Source organism: Heliangelus exortis, chromosome 25, assembly GCF_036169615.1.
Source record: "Heliangelus exortis chromosome 25, bHelExo1.hap1, whole genome shotgun sequence".
NCBI lineage: Eukaryota > Metazoa > Chordata > Aves > Apodiformes > Trochilidae > Heliangelus > Heliangelus exortis.
The window spans coordinates 2,306,866-2,322,295 of NC_092446.1; the positions used below are offsets into that span (position 1 = coordinate 2,306,866).

A 15,430-nucleotide genomic window follows, 5' to 3' on the forward strand; every position below is an offset into this window, starting at 1 on the left:
GCACCGCAGGAAGGGATCAGCAAAGCTCTGCCGAGAGGAGAGGACGGAGACTGTTTCCTTTTCACGCTTGCCAGGTATCCTGGAGCTGTAAACACAGCGAGCCCGACGGCTTCTGCTGTACCATCTCTAGTTTACAAGATTGTACCATAAATTATAGATGCAAATCATGACTGTGGTTTGCATTGAGGGACTCGTCTATTGATCTGTCTCCTGCTGGGTAATATTTGGGACTGTCACAGCCCAGTTTTGGGCTGGAACGGGGCGTTTGGACCTCTCTCTCCGTCTGCACTTGGAGCAAGCACTTTCCCAGCCCGACCCTGACCCTAGGAGCAGCTGGAATAAAAGATCTTCCCCATTCTGCTCCCAGAGCTGGGTTTCATTTCGGGAGTGCTGCTCGCAGCCCCGAGCCGGAGGGGGAAGTGGGTTTGGGGGGGCTGTGATGGGGACAGGGGTGAGGAGGTGGGTTTGGGGGGGCTGTGATGGGAGACAGGAGTGGGGAGGTGGGTTTGGGGGGGCTGTGGTGGGAGACAGAGGTGGGGAGGTGGGTTTGGGGGGGCCGTGATGGGAGACAGGAGTGGGGAGGTGGGTTTGGGGGGGCTGTGATGGGGGACAGGGGTGAGGAGGTGGGTTTGGGGGGGCTGTGATGGGAGACAGAGGTGGGGAGGTGGGTTTGGGGGGGCTGTGATGGGGACAGGGGTGAGGAGGTGGGTTTGGGGGGGCTGTGATGGGAGACAGGAGTGGGGAGGTGGGTTTGGGGGGGCTGTGATGGGAGACAGAGGTGGGGAGGTGGGTTTGGGGGGGCCGTGATGGGAGACAGGAGTGGGGAGGTGGGTTTGGGGGGGCTGTGATGGGGGACAGGGGTGAGGAGGTGGGTTTGGGGGGGCTGTGATGGGAGACAGGGTGGGGAGGTGGATTTGGGGGGGCTGTGATGGGAGACAGGGTGGGGAGGTGGGTTTGGGGGGGCTGTGATGGGAATCAGGGTGGGGAGGTGGGTTTGGGGGGGCTGTGGTGGGAGACAGGGTGAGGAGGTGGGTTTGGGGGGGCTGTGATGGGAGACAGAGGTGGGGAGGTGGGTTTGGGGGGGCTGTGATGGGAATCAGGGTGGGGAGGTGGGTTTGGGGGGGCTGTGGTGGGAGACAGGGTGGGCAGGTGGGTTCCTTAACCCTGCTCTCTTGCCAGCAAGCTCAGGGTGCAGCTGCAAGGTTTCGCTGCAAAAATCTCTCATTTACACCGAGCTGCGGTAAAACCCCAGTCTGGGGGCAAACACAGCGGTGGCTGGGGTGGGGCCCGAAGTTTAGAGGCGGTGGCAAAGCCGGGCAGGCAGAACTCTGAGCCCGAGGAGCTGCACCCACGGAAAGGCAGCGGAACCACCAGCAGCAACAGACCCAAACCAAACCCTCCATCCCCCAGCAGAGCACGGCCGCAACTCAGCGCATCTCACGGGCTGCACCCCGGCGGGACGGGACCGGGACAGAGCACCCATCGCGGGGGGGGGGGGGATGGAAGGGGACAAACGTCCCACCCGGGAGTGGGAGGGCCAAGTGGACCCTGCAGGTGGGGAGGGCACCCCCTGCCCGGGCGGTGGCACAGGGTGGGAAGGAGGCTTGGAAAGCCGGAGGGGACCTTCGGGATGGGAAAACCCCAGAGAACCCCTGGAAAACCCCCAGAGACCCCCGGTTGGGGTCCCCCCGATCCCTATCAACCTGGAGAAGAGGAGGCTCAGGGGAGACCTCATCACTCTCTCCAACTCCCTGAAAGGAGGTTGGAGCCAGGGGGGGGTTGGGCTCTTTTCCCAGACGACTTTCAACAAGACAAGAGGGCACAAGAGGTCTCAAGTTGTGCCAGGGGAGGTTTAGGTTGGACATTAGAAAGAATTTCTTTCTGGAGAGGGTGATGAGGCATTGGAATGGGCTGCCCAGGGAAGGGGTGGATTCTCCATCCCTGGAGATATTTCCAAAGAGCCTGGATGTGGCACTCAGTGCCATGGGCTGGGAACCACGGGGGGAGTGGAGCAAGGGTTGGACTTGATGAGCTCTGAGGTCCCTTCCAACCCAGCCCATTCGAGGTTTCTAGGATTCGATTCTATGGGGTCCCGGCGGTGCTGGGAAGGGGAAGGGGAGGGGGGGGGGATGTTGGGCGCTGCGCGCATGCGCAGAGCGGTGCGCACGCTCTTGGCGGCAGCCCGGCGGTGCCGCAGCCGGGACCTCGTGGCGCAACGGTAGCGCGTCTGACTCCAGATCAGAAGGCTGCGTGTTCGAATCACGTCGGGGTCACGGACCCGCGGGGGGGTCCTTTTTTCTTCTTTCCGGCTTTTTCCCCCCCTCTGTGTCCGTCTGCTGCTACAGCTGCAAGCCCGGAGGTGAGGACAGAACTCTGGCGGCTCCTCCTCAGGTGTGGTTCTTGCTCTGGGTGGCGGTGAAGCACGCGGTGTCCCTGTCCCACTCGCGGAGGGGAGGGGGGGTGGCAGGGCCTCTCCCCAAGAAATAAGGGATGTCTTGTTTTTTGCTAAGAAAACCCAGCAGTGGCTCGATTAGGTACTTGTTAGAATCAAATGCAACACATTGTACTCCGTACATGACTTTTTAAGGGTAGGAGTAGCTCCAGCTTTGAAGCAGACACGCACTATTTTATTTTAATTTACATTTGGAAGGAAGAAGAAGGGCAAAGTCCAATCTGCAGCCTGGATAAAGCTTCTGAGTGGCCATGAATTTTAACTGCTTTAACCAGCTGATGATGGGTGGTGCACACCTGAGCTTCTCTAGTCCTGATCTCTTCCCATTAAATTCCTTTTGTCTTGCCTGGCTTTGCCTTTGAACTCCGTTGCTTTATAACAGCACCCAGGAAGGGTGCTTTGAGCTTCCGAAGATTACCTTTATGTTGAAAAATAGCACCAGGGTTAAAGAAATAAAAATGGGGTCTTTATTGCCCCGTGCTGCCTTCGCTGATAGAATTTGAATTAAGGAAAAATGGTCGGGAAAAAAATCACCTCCTGTCTGGCAGAATATGTCCCCAGCTCCCGGAATAGGTGGGATATTAAAGCCATTTGTAAGGTGACAGCAGGATGTGCTTAAACATCACTCTGAGCACCTGGAGCTGGAGAGGGAGTCCAGGATTTTGGGATAGATTTGGGGCAGAACTGTTTGTGGCAGTCAAACACAGTGTGATTGTCTTTGGTTTGACCAGAGAGAAAAAATTAAATTAAAATTAAATTAAAATTAAATTAAAATTAAATTAAAATTAAATTAAAATTAAATTAAAATTAAAATAAAATTAAATTAAAATGAAAGTAAATGGGCTAAATGCAGAGCAGGACAGCATCTCCTGGGATCCTGTTCCTGCCGTGATCTCTGGGGGGCAGTGCCCATCTTTCTTCTTTCTTCCCCTATTTTGTCGCCTGATGGAGATCCCTGAACCTCCTGAGAAATTAAATGGGGAAAAGTGCCCCGTGCCTTTAATGAAGGGAGAGCTGACGAGGATGTTTAGGTAAAAACCTCCTCTTTCTAAACCGATTTTCATCCCAGTATTTTCTGGCGATGTTTGGCTCCACCTGTGGCTTAAATTTTGTGTCCTGCGAGGCAGCTGCTTCCCTGTGGCTCCCAGCAATAGGAATAAAAACTATTTGAGATGTCAGTGGGGTCGTTTCATTTTATCTTGTCCCAATTGCTTTGCTTAGCAGGGTCGAGAGAAAGATTATTGTTCCAGAAAACAACCTAGAAAGGCATTAAAGAGCAGCTCTGAAGCCTCTGTCCTCTTCCTGGGGAAGCAAATGAAGTGTGGCTTTAGGCAATTTTCCTCCTTCAAACACTCGGGCTCTGATCTCTGGAGTTTTTTATTCCCCCTCCCCAATGGGGCTGGGAAATGTTATCATCCAAATGGGGTCACAAGAGCCCAATGCATGAAGGAGCAGCTGTTGCATGCAGTTCTGCACAATATTTCTGTGCTAAAAATGATTCATTTAGGCTGGGTAATATATATGGAAATGTGCTGCAGGAGCATCACTGAAAAAAAAAAAAAAAACAAACCAAAAAAACCCTATTGTATTCTTACAGCCCCAACAAAGCTGAGCTTTTAGGTGCCTTTTCCATTTTATGAGATGCTGAAAAAACAGAGGCAAAGCACCTTTTAGTTAGGGAGCATCACTGGGCTGTGCTTTATCCATATGCAGATGCTTTTTTCAGCCTGCAATGCAATAACCTCAGCACTGAAAGCAGAAACTGGAGGCTCTGGCTGGGATTGTATGGAAAGAAAATGAAATCCTGCAGCAGCAGAATTCTGGATGAGCAGATAAAGGAGGAGGAATAAAGAGGATGAAGCACAGGGACCATTTCAGAACTCTTCTAATATTCTGAAAAACCTGAATTGAAAGGGATTTTTCCTCTTTTTCCTCAAGTAGAACACTCTGTGGTTTAATATCCAAAAGCCTTTTGGGGAGTTCCTCAGCACTAAAAGCTGGTTTGTCCCCACCTTTTCTTTAGTGTTACATCCTTTGAAGTTCTCTTCAAAGATGAAGCCAAACTTCCCATTTATTCTACAGACTGTAATGAATATCCAGCTTTGTTTAAGCAATTAGCTTGGTGGGGTGATTTCTGTTGCTGGTTTTTTACTATTTTTTTTTTTTTTAAAAAAAAAACTTCTGAAATCCTGAGTGGTTTAGACATGTTTTGAAAAAACCCTGAGCCAACAGCTGTGCATTGGACTAATCTGACAGGATAGCAGCTGTCACAACAAAAGCAGAGCTGGTTCAAACACAGCTCCTTTTGTGTGGTGATTGAAAATGATTTAAAGGAAAAGGTTATTTACTGGTTCTCCTGCCTTGGGCTGGTTAAGTGACTGTGCACTTGGGTTTGGGAGGTGATCCCCAAGAGATGAATGGGCTCCTCAGCTGGGATGGGCTGGGATGGGCTGGGATTAGCTAGGGTTAGGGTTATGGGGATGTGCTGGGATGTGTTGGGATGGGCTGGGATGTGCTGGGATGTGCTGGGATGGACTAGGGTTAGGGCTATGGGGATGTGCTGGGATGTGCTGGGATGTGCTGGGATGTGCTGGGATGTGCTGGGATGGACTAGGGTTAGGGTTATGGGGGTGTGTTGGGATGTGCTGGGATGTGTTGGGATGGACTAGGGTTAGGGTTATGGGGATGGGCTGGGATGTGCTGGGATGTGTTGGGATGGACTAGGGTTAGGGTTATGGGGATGTGCTGGGATGTGCTGGGATGGACTAGGGTTAGGGCTATGGGGATGTGCTGGGATGGGCTGGGATGAGCTGGGATGAGCTGGGATGTGCTGGGATGTGTGGGGATGGACTAGGGTTAGGGCTATGGGGATGTGCTGGGATGGGCTGGGATGTGCTGGGATGGACTAGGGTTAGGGCTATGGGGATGTGCTGGGATGGGCTGGGATGTGCTGGGATGTGTTGGGATTAGCTAGGGTTAGGGTTATGGGGATGTGCTGGGATGGGCTGGGATGCTCAGCTCAGCTCAGCTCAGCTCTCCTGGCTTTGTTTGCTGTCCCTCTGTGTTCCTGGACCCAATTTCTGTAGGTTCCTGCCTGCTGGATGGCAAACCATCCCAAAAGTGCATCCCTACCAGCTCTGGAATCAAAGAAAACTCCAGGGAATGCACAAAGGGATGGTTAAGCAATAGGGAAAGATGTGCTGAAGTTCTTAAAGTATCAAATTATGCAACCTGGTGTAGGTATTTCAGGTTTTAGGGCCCTTTCCCTCTCCCTTTTCTCCTCAGAAGTGCTGGAGCAAGCTTTGAAACAAAAGACTTCAAAGTGAGAGCAGCCTCAGCCTCTGGCTGCTCTGCTGTAAGTGAGCTGCTAATGCCTGAATATTTCGTGTATCTGAAGCTAAATGAGGGAAATTGCAAATTGATATAAACTGATGTGCTTTGTATTAGCTCCTGACAAAGGCAGCAATTACCTCCAATCAGTTAATTATAGCATCCTTCCCTGCCTTCCACTTTTTTCAGCTTTGTTTTCCAAGGAATATTTGTCAACCTCCCAGTCCCTCTGTGGCTCTTTAGCTGGGGAAGAGCTTTGGGGCCACGTTACTGGGAAAAAAATTAACCTGACAGACCCCAGGAAAGGTTTTGGTGTTTTCTCAGCCCCTCTTGCTGCTTTGGCTTTTGTTTATAGTCTGGAAATGTCAGAATATCCATGAAACTTCTGCCTGGTGCAGATCCCTGGTCTTGATGAGAAAACAGCAGAGGAAAGTCCCATTAATTTTGTTAAGGGTTTGCATCTCCCCATCCCTGAATTTAGAACTGGGCTTTCACCAGGATTTGCTGTTTCCTGATTTTATCAGGGATTTTTCTACCAATGACTTAAAGGAACTTGTGGCAGCAGAACCTTAAAATGGGTTTATTTGTACTCTCTTTGGACAATCCCGTGGCTTGCAATATTCACATAAGATTAATTGTGAACAAGGGGCTGACAGAAATTAAAATTTCTTTGAGATGGGCCATCTCTCATATATTAGGGGTTTTTTTAAGTATAGAAGTGGATAAAGGATTGCCAATTAAGAATAGAGCACATATCAGGTGAGTAATAAGTGATACATTTCAAGCTATCTTGAGAATTACTCCTGTCCTCACTTATGGAATGCAAATTATTTCAGGCTTTTGTTATCATTTAAATGAACTTTGGGTTGCAACTGTATGCAAGGGGTAAAAATTGTAAAAAGTTTCTGATTTACATCAGCCTGAATAATGAGGACAGGGTCTGTGTTGTCTGGCAAGCCAGATTCTGTGGGAACTCCTGATGAGAGGTTTAATTATGTGCCCACAGCCTGCATTAATGTCTTGGAATATTAACAGGTAGGACAAATATTGCCAGGGGATGAATTCCTGGTAGAGCAGAGGCAGGGACAGAAGAGCTCAGCTGGCAGCAGTCCCCAGGGCTGGCTCCAGGCTGTTTGCAGGAAAAAAGCATCAGGATGTTGTTAATTCAGAACAGTCCCAGCTCTGCACCTCCTCTGGGCACAAAACATCCCCAAGGTGCAGCCCTCAGACTGTGCCCCATCCCATGGAATCCCATTTCCCTCACTGATTCAGTTGCCAAGAAGGGTTTCCCTGGCTCTCTGAGCTTTGGAATCTTCCCTGATTTTATCTTGCAGAAACCTCAGGGTGCAGTTTAAGGGTCCTGAGTCAGCTCTGAGCAAAGGAGTTTGCTCATGGCAGAGGAATTCTGGCTGGGTGGCCTGATGCTCCCTCCAGGCATCCCACTTCCTTCTCAGCCCAGGAGATGGTTATCTTAAAGAAGGTGGAATTCCCTTTGGAAGGGAATATTTAGGAGGCCTTTTTGACAGTAGGTTAAATTCCCCACAGTGTAAAATTCCCCCTGGAAGAGGTAATTCTGAGTGGCTCTCCTTGCCTGAGCATTTTCCTGTGTGATGCTGACTGGAAGTGATGCTCTGAGATGTGCAGAACCAAAGCTCCAGCCCTGGGACTGGACCCTGGTGTCAGAGGTGATGGGGAAACCTTTGCAGGGCATCAGTCTCTTTGGCACAAGGTTTCTGTCTCTTGGTCCCACCCAGCACAATGTGACTCTGGTCCTGAGTGGGCTTTTTTCCATCAGCTCAGAGGGACACCCAGTGATGGAACAAAGATGAGCAAGGTGAAAGTCACTTCTCTGGTTCTTGGCCTCCCAGAGGGATCAGGAACTGTGCCCTTCACCTCTCTTTTCCTCTTGTTACCAACCACCTTTCCTTTGCTTTGCTTTCCCTAAAAGTTCCCTTAAAAATTATCTGCAGATTAACAGCTTTGAAAGCACAGCAGAGCTGAGCAGGGAAAATTCTGGAACTAGATCAAAAAAGAAAAAAAAGACTCTCTGAAGTTGAAGAGTGCCTTGAGTGCAAGATTTGCTTTTCACTTGGGATTCCCCTGAGTCCTCTGCTGGGTGGAAATCCCAAAAAAACTGCAGTGAACCTGCCAGCCCATCCAGCAGCTCCTCTCCTTTTCTGAGCTGTATCAGCACTTTTTTTGTGCTCAGAAAAACGGATTTCTTCTAAAGGCTCTGCCTGGCTGATGAGCCATCTCACTGAACCTGGTTCAGGAGTGCTTAAAGTGGGATATTAACCCTTGCTGGGGGGTGGGGAGGGGACCCATGGCTTTAATGGAGGAATTGCAGGGAGGTTGGACACCTGGGTGGCCTCTTTACAAATTTCCTGCTCAGATACTGAAAGAAAGGGAAAACTCCACAGAGTCCTTGGAGATCTTTCAGGTCTGAGCTCCTTTTGACAGCTTTGTAGCTGTAAACTCCCATTCTTCAGAGTTTTGCATGGACAGAAGAGGGGGAACCCTGGGAACCTGTCTCCTGCTGCTGTTAGAATATCATGAAAGTGCTTTGGGGTTTTTTTTTTTTTGGGTTTTTTTTTTTTTTTTTTTTTGCTTGCATGGGAATAGATGAATGGAAAGAGGTCCTGACCTGTAGGTCTGGCTTCAGCCAGAACAGTGTCCTTCTGGGGCTGCTTTTCCAGCAATTCTTCAGCAGCAAAGAGCAAGCAAGTCCCAGAATTCCATCTTTGTTTGCCCAGGGCATTCCTGCTTTACCCCAGACACTTTTCCTTGGGTTTAAGAGGGCTCCAGTGTGAGACTGGAGCAGCACTGGGTTACCCAGGGATGACACAAGCAGTTTTTAGTGATGACTCCATAGCTAAGAATGCACTTTTTTTTTTTTTTTTTTTTTTTTTTCCTCCCTGCTACTTGTGTGTTAAAAGGCTGGGAGGAGGGTGAGAGCAGCCCCTGACTTGTCTGTGCCTGGAAAAATTAAAGATATACAAACACCCCTCTATTCAGGAGTTCCTAACTCTTGGGTATGTGACTTGCTCTCCTGTTTCTCCTTTGCTGAAGCCAAGTTTTCACTTTTTTTGTGCCTCCCCAGGGGTCTTTATTTGCTCAGAGGTGTTTGGAGTTCTCCGTGGCTTGGGTTTTCCTAAGCTGCCTGTGGCTGGGATTTATGGCATTGCTGGGAACTCGGGGCTGCTCTGAGCTCTGGTTTTTTTTGGGAAATTCCAAATCTTATTTTTTTGGAGAAATTCCAGCTCTAAATCGAGGGAACAAATTCCTTGTCAGTCTGGCAAAAGAGGGAATGGCATAGGAAAAACCAGGAGGGATGAAGGGAGGAGTTACCAAGCTGAACTGCTCCTGAAAAAAGTCTTTTTTTCCCCCCCTTCAATAAATGGTACTGAAAAGGGGGACATGGAGGGAATATCTCCCATCACTGGCCTTCATCTGGAGAGCTCTAAATTTTGTGGGCAATGTTCTCAAGAATCAAGACACTTAAATTCAAATGACTTCTGGGTTAGGATCAAGCTGAAGCCTTTTTAGTGTCCTTTGACAGGAGAAATGCAGAACTCTGAGCCTGGCACAGGACCTGAAGAAGAGCCCTGAGACTGCTGAAGGGATTTGATTTAAAAAGTGCTGGGTTTCTCCTCTTGTCTCTGCCTGCTTTAACAAGTAAAAAAAAAATGTTTTATACTTAGATTTGCCCCTATTCTTGAGGAAGAAAATCCTTCAGTGCAAGCTAGGGGTGAGGTGCTGATTTTCCTGAACTTCTAAGACATTTTGCTTTGTCTTTAAGATGGGTTCACTTTGCAATCCTCACCTCAACCCTTGGTGAGAGCTTTAACGTGAGCTGAGGTTATATAAAAAAAAAAAAAAAAAAAAAAAAAAGGTAATAAAAGCAAAAGAGGAGTTTGAGCCCTGGAACAGCCCAGATGGAGATGAGTTTCCCACCAAGGTGTGGTGTGAGCTCTCAGTTCTCAGATTCCTCCTGCTCTGTGAAGCTCAAGTTCCAGCTCAGCAAGCAGGGCAAGAGCTGCAATGGGCTCTGTTTTCACTTGAGGTTCCATTCGTAGGAAAATAATTTTTTGCTGCTTCAAATTAAAAAAAAAATAAAAAATGTAAATCCCAGCACTTCCTTGTCAGGTCCCAGTTCCTCTTCACCCTTCCAGGCTTTGCCTCTTGCTGCTTCTCTGCTCTGGTTACTCAGGGGGTGGGGAAGGGGTCTCCAAAATAACCCCAGAGCTTTGGTTTTAAAGGGAAACAAAGTTATTTATTTCTCTCATTTGAAGATCTATGAAATGAGGTGGAATTCATCCTCCTCAGCATCAGCTCTCACCTGGGGGTACCCAGCATTTTTTTTCCCCCCTTTTGTTTTCCTGGCCTGGATTTAGTGATTTTTTTTGATTTTTTTTTTAAATTTTTTGGGGGAAGTGTTGGCTGCAGGGAGAAGGGTTTTTGAAATCCTCCTGGCAGTGGAAAGCAAAGCCATTAATCTCCTGCTGCTCAGCATGCCAGGGGGGTGTGGTCAGTGCTGGGAGAGGTGATGCATGAGATAACTCTGACTGCCCAGTGCTGTTCTATGGGCTCTGTGAAATAAAAGCTTCGAAGGGAAATGTTCCTGATGGCTTATAGTAAATAATAATAATAATAATAATAATAATAATAATAATAATAATAATAATAATAATAATAAAAAAAATAAAAATGATAAGAGTAATTAAATATAATAATAAGATTAATAATAAATAAAATTAATAATAAAATAAAAATATTAATAATAAATTTATTATTATAATTTTATTTTATAAAGTTATTATATATTATAATAATATATATTATATAACTATATATAATATATATAATATATAATATATTATATATTATACATATAATATATAATATATATCATATAATAATATATTATATATATTATATAATTATATAATAATATAATATATAATAATAAAGTTATTATATATTATAATAAATATATGATATATACATAATATATATTATAATATATATAATATGTATATAATTATATTTCTTTTCCCCTTTTCTTTTCCCCTTTTCTTTTCCCCTTTTCTTTTCCCCTTTTCTTTTCCCCTTTTCTTTTCCCCCTTTTCTTTTCCCCTTTTCTTTTCCCCTTTTCTTTTTCCCTTATCTATATATAATATATTATATATATAATATATAATATATTGCATAATATATATTATATATTATATATTATTATATAAGAAATATATATAATATAATAATTTTTCTATATTTTATATATAAAGTTATCATAAATAATAAATTAATAATTATATTATAATAACATACTAAAATAATAAAAATTAATAATTTTTTTTTTTTTTTTTTTTTTTTAAAACCCAAACCCATGGAGAATCAGGCCAGGCTCCTGGGCACACCAGGTGCTGAAGCTTAAGCCACACTTGGGAAAGCAACTCCCCCTCTGGCCCTGGTGTAGCACAGGAGGAAGGTGTGATGGCTTTGCCAAAAATGTCATTTATCCCTGGGGTCCTCCCAGCCTCAGGCGGTGGCTCTGCCCCCTGTTCCTGCCTTCAGGAACTTTTCCTGAGCTGCGAGTCCTGTTAATTTTGGCTTTGGATCCCAAACCCTTTGCTCAGCTCAGAAGGGGGAGACGCAAACAGCTTCCTCCACCCCCAGGAAGGTTCAGTTCGTGCCAAGGCTCGGTGGAAATGAGTGAGAGAGAAGCGGGAAGCTTTGCCAGGCTTGGAGTGGGAATCGGTCCTGGATCCGCGGGGAGCCAGCTTAGTGCAGATTGTGCTTGTTCACTTTCTTGAGCTGATCAGCAAAACAAACAAACAAAACCCCTGGGGGGATCCCCTGGGCTGGGGGAAGGCAAATTGGGTCCCTTCCCACCCCAGCTCCCTAAGAGCTGCGAGCCCAGCCACTGAAAATTAAATATATTTATATAGAAATATCTAAATTACAGTTAAATCAAGGAGGGGCTGTTTTGGGGGGACTTCATCTTTAACATAGAGTCGTGGAGCATGTGACATATATGATAGCTAAAGGGTTTTTTGGGGTTTTTTTGGCCAAGGTGAGGAAATCAGCAAGTTTGCTGATGACACCAAGCTGGGGGGAGTGTGGATCAGCTGGAAGGCAGGAGGGCTCTGCAGAGGGACCTGGACAGACTGGAGAGTTGGGCTGATCCCAACGGGATGAGGTTCAACATTCCAAGTGCCGGGTCCTGCACTTTGGCCACAACAACCCCATGGGGAGCTCCAGGCTGGGCACAGAGTGGCAGAAAGGGAGCTGGGAGTCTGGATTGCCAGGAAGCTGAAGAGGAGGCAGCAGTGTGCCCAGGTGGCCAAGAAGGCCAATGGCATCCTGGGCTGGCTCAGGAAGAGCGTGGCCAGCAGGTCCAGGGAAGGGATTCTGCCCCTGTGCTCAGCCCTGGGGAGGCCACAGCTTGAGTCCTGTGTCCAGTTCTGGGCCCCTCAGCTCAGGAAGGAGATTGAGGTGCTGGAGCAGGTCCAGAGAAGAGCAAGGAGGCTGGGAAGGGATCCAGCACAAGTCCTGGGAGGAAGGGCTGAGGGAGCTGGGGGTGTTGAGGCTGGAGAAGAGGAGGCTCAGGGGAGACCTCATCACTCTCTACAACTCCCTGAAAGGAGGTTGGAGCCAGGGGGGGGTTGGGCTCTTTTCCCAGGCAACTCTCAGCAAGACAAGAGGGCACAAGAGGTCTCAAGTTGTGCCAGGGGAGGTTTAGGTTGGACATTAGAAAGAATTTCTTTCTGGAGAGGGTGCTCAGCCATTGGAATGGGCTGCCCAGGGAAGGGGTGGATTCTCCATCCCTGGAGATATTTCCAAAGAGCCTGGATGTGGCACTCAGTGCCATGGGCTGGGAACCACGGGGGGAGTGGAGCAAGGGTTGGACTTGATGAGCTCTGAGGTCCCTTCCAACCCAGCCTATTCTATGATTCTATGAAATAAGGATGGAGATCTGGGCTGTTCTTACTGCTGGGTGCAAGAGGGAGACTGAGGAGTGTGCTGGGGCTGAACCCACGGCTGTGAGCCAGAAGGACGCTGCCGATTACACTGATTTTCCCCTCTCAGGAAAGCACCCCAGACAGCATGCTTTTCCATCTAGAAAACAAGAGCCATTCATTCACTGGGAAAAACAGAAGTTGAAAGGACTTCTGCCCCCTTCTTGCTTCGTGCTCCTGCTTCCTGAAGCATCTCCAGCTCTGAAGGTGAGCAGGACTTGGCACCCTTTTGGGTGGCACCAGAGAAAATTCTGCAGTTTTCTCCTCTTCTTGCCTGAACTCTCTCACTTCTCCCTCTTCACCCCCATCCCCTTTTTACCCTGCTTTCCTCAGTTCCCTTGGAAGCCTGCTTGGGATTGCTGAGGCACTGACATCCCATTCCCACCCCCCTCCCCCTCTTTAACAGCTCCAGAGCCACCTCCCACCTCCCCTGCTGAGCCCTGGGGATGGGGCTGGGAACCTGCGAGCAAAATCTCCCCCGTGCCTCCAATTTTATTTTAATTTCTGCAGCTTTTCCACCGGATCCCTGGCAGCAAAGATCCCTGCCTGGCAGGAATAACTTGGGGAGAGCAACGGCAGCAAAAGGGATGCTGGATGGGGGGAGCAGCAGGAATGCTGGAGCTCTGAGGTCACTTTTTAATCAGTTTTCTTGTTGCACATCTCTGGAGCCTCAGAGAAAGCCCAGGATGAGCTAAAGATGGGAGCTGCAGATGAGGTTCTTCTTTTTTCATCTGCCTCAGCCTCCCTGGGAAGGGTTTTTCTCACTCGTTGCTTCCCTGGGCTTTGTTGGGCTTTTAGGTTCCTGTGGGATCCTGCTTGGGATCCTGCAGGAGGAGTTTTGCAGCCATCCTGGGAATTGCTGGGGGACACGGGATGGAGCCACAGGGCACTGGAGCCAAGGAATCAGCTGGGAATGAAGTCCTGCAGATGGACACAGAGTTTGTCACTTGTCACAAAAACCTTATGTGACAGAGCAAAAAAAAACCCTAAACAAAACAAAACAAACAAACAAAAAAAAAAAAAACCCACAAAAAAAACCACCACAAAACCCCCCCCCACCAAAAACAAAACCAAAAAACAATCAAACAAAAAAAAATCAAAAAAAAACCAAAAACCAAAAGAAACTTAATCTAGGGAGAACTGGGCAAAATTCCATTGTTACAGAGTGTTTGCCCATGGACTTAGCTTTGGGGATCAGCAAAACAAAGAAAAATTCAGAGAAATGGAAATGGTTCCTGATGGTAACCTCTGAAACCGAGGAGCTGGGCTTCTGAAAGCATTTCAGTTTCAAACTGGGCTTTGCTTCCTTTTCAAGTACAAAATCCTTCCACAATTAACCCCCAGAGGAAAGAAAAACCCTCGTTATCTGCAGTTTGAATGAAAAAAAAAAAAAAAAAATGGGGCAGGCTGGGAGTTAATTCACCCAAATCTATTAAAACATTATTTCTTTTCTAGCAAATCAGAATTATACACTGGCTTTTTTTTACCCACATTTCCTTTTCAAATCCATTCTTTCCCTGCCTCTCTTGTCCCTGATCTCTGCCTGCTCCAGGACTGAGTAACCCTCGCTGCCTTTGAAGAGCAGGGAACAAAAACTCTGCTGTTCCAGGGCCCTTTTCTTCCTTGGCCGTTCAGCTTTTCCCCAGAGCTCTGCAGAAATCTGGGGATGCTTTGTACCCAGCACTGGGTCTCCTGATTCCTGCTGGACGGGTCAGGAGGGCAGATGGGAGCTTGTGGTAGGACAGAGAGGTTTTTTTTGTTAGTGAGAGCAGAGGTGATGCAGCTCCTGATGGCCCCAAAGCCCTGCTCGGGCTCAGGGTTTGGTCACTGAGTGTGGATTTGCTGCTCCCAGGTCCTTCCTCTCTGCACAAACCCCACTCCTGGGAACAAAATGGGTTTTTTTCTTTGGTTTGGTTTTCCTTTTTTTTTTTTTTTTTTTTTTTTTTTCCTTTTCCCTTTCTTTTCTTTTTTCTCTTCTTTTTTTTTTCCCCCTTTTCATCTTTTCTTTTTTCTTTTCTTTTTCTTCCTCTTCTTTTTTTCCCTTTCTTTGTATCTTTTTCTTTCCTTTTTTCTTATCTTTTTCTTTCCTTTTGTCTTTTCTTTTTCTTTTCCTTTTTCTTTTCTTTTTTCCTTTTTCCCTTTCCTTTTTCCCTTTCCTTTTTCCCTTTCCTTTTTCCCTTTCCTTTTTCCCTTTCCTTTTTCCCTTTCCTTTTTCCCTTTCCTTTTTCCCTTTTCTATTTCTTTTCTTTTTTCTTTTCTTTTCTTTTTTCCTTTTCCCCTTTTCTTTCCCCCTTTTCTTTCCCCCTTTTCTTTCCCCCTTTTCTTTCCCCCTTTTCTTTCCCCCTTTTCTTTTCCCCTTTTCTTTTCCCCTTTTCTTTTCCTCTTTTCTTTTCCCCTTTTCTTTCCCCCTTTTCTTTCCCCCTTTTCTTTCCCCCTTTTCTTTCCCCCTTTTCTTTCCCCCTTTTCTTTCCCCCTTTTCTTTCCCCCTTTTCTTTCCCCCTTTTCTTTCCCCCTTTTCTTTCCCCCTTTTCTTTCCCCCTTTTCTTTCCCCCTTTTCTTTTTCTCTTATCTTTTTTCTTTTCCTTTTCTCTTTTCCTTTTCTTTCTTCTTTCTTCTTTTCCCTTTT

The 15,430-nt window shown here is 46.9% G+C and overlaps 1 protein-coding gene and 1 non-coding gene across 2 annotated transcripts in view; one reads left to right on the forward strand and one right to left on the reverse strand.

Annotated features, from left to right (window-relative positions):
• Positions 1–15,430, reverse strand: part of CDK18 (cyclin dependent kinase 18) — a 193,794-nt gene that overhangs the window by 79,248 nt on the left and 99,116 nt on the right. The gene's annotated exons all lie outside the window — the stretch shown is intronic.
• TRNAW-CCA (transfer RNA tryptophan (anticodon CCA)) lies at positions 2,202–2,273 on the forward strand. The gene has a single exon. It is a non-coding gene; the product is annotated as a tRNA-Trp (tRNA).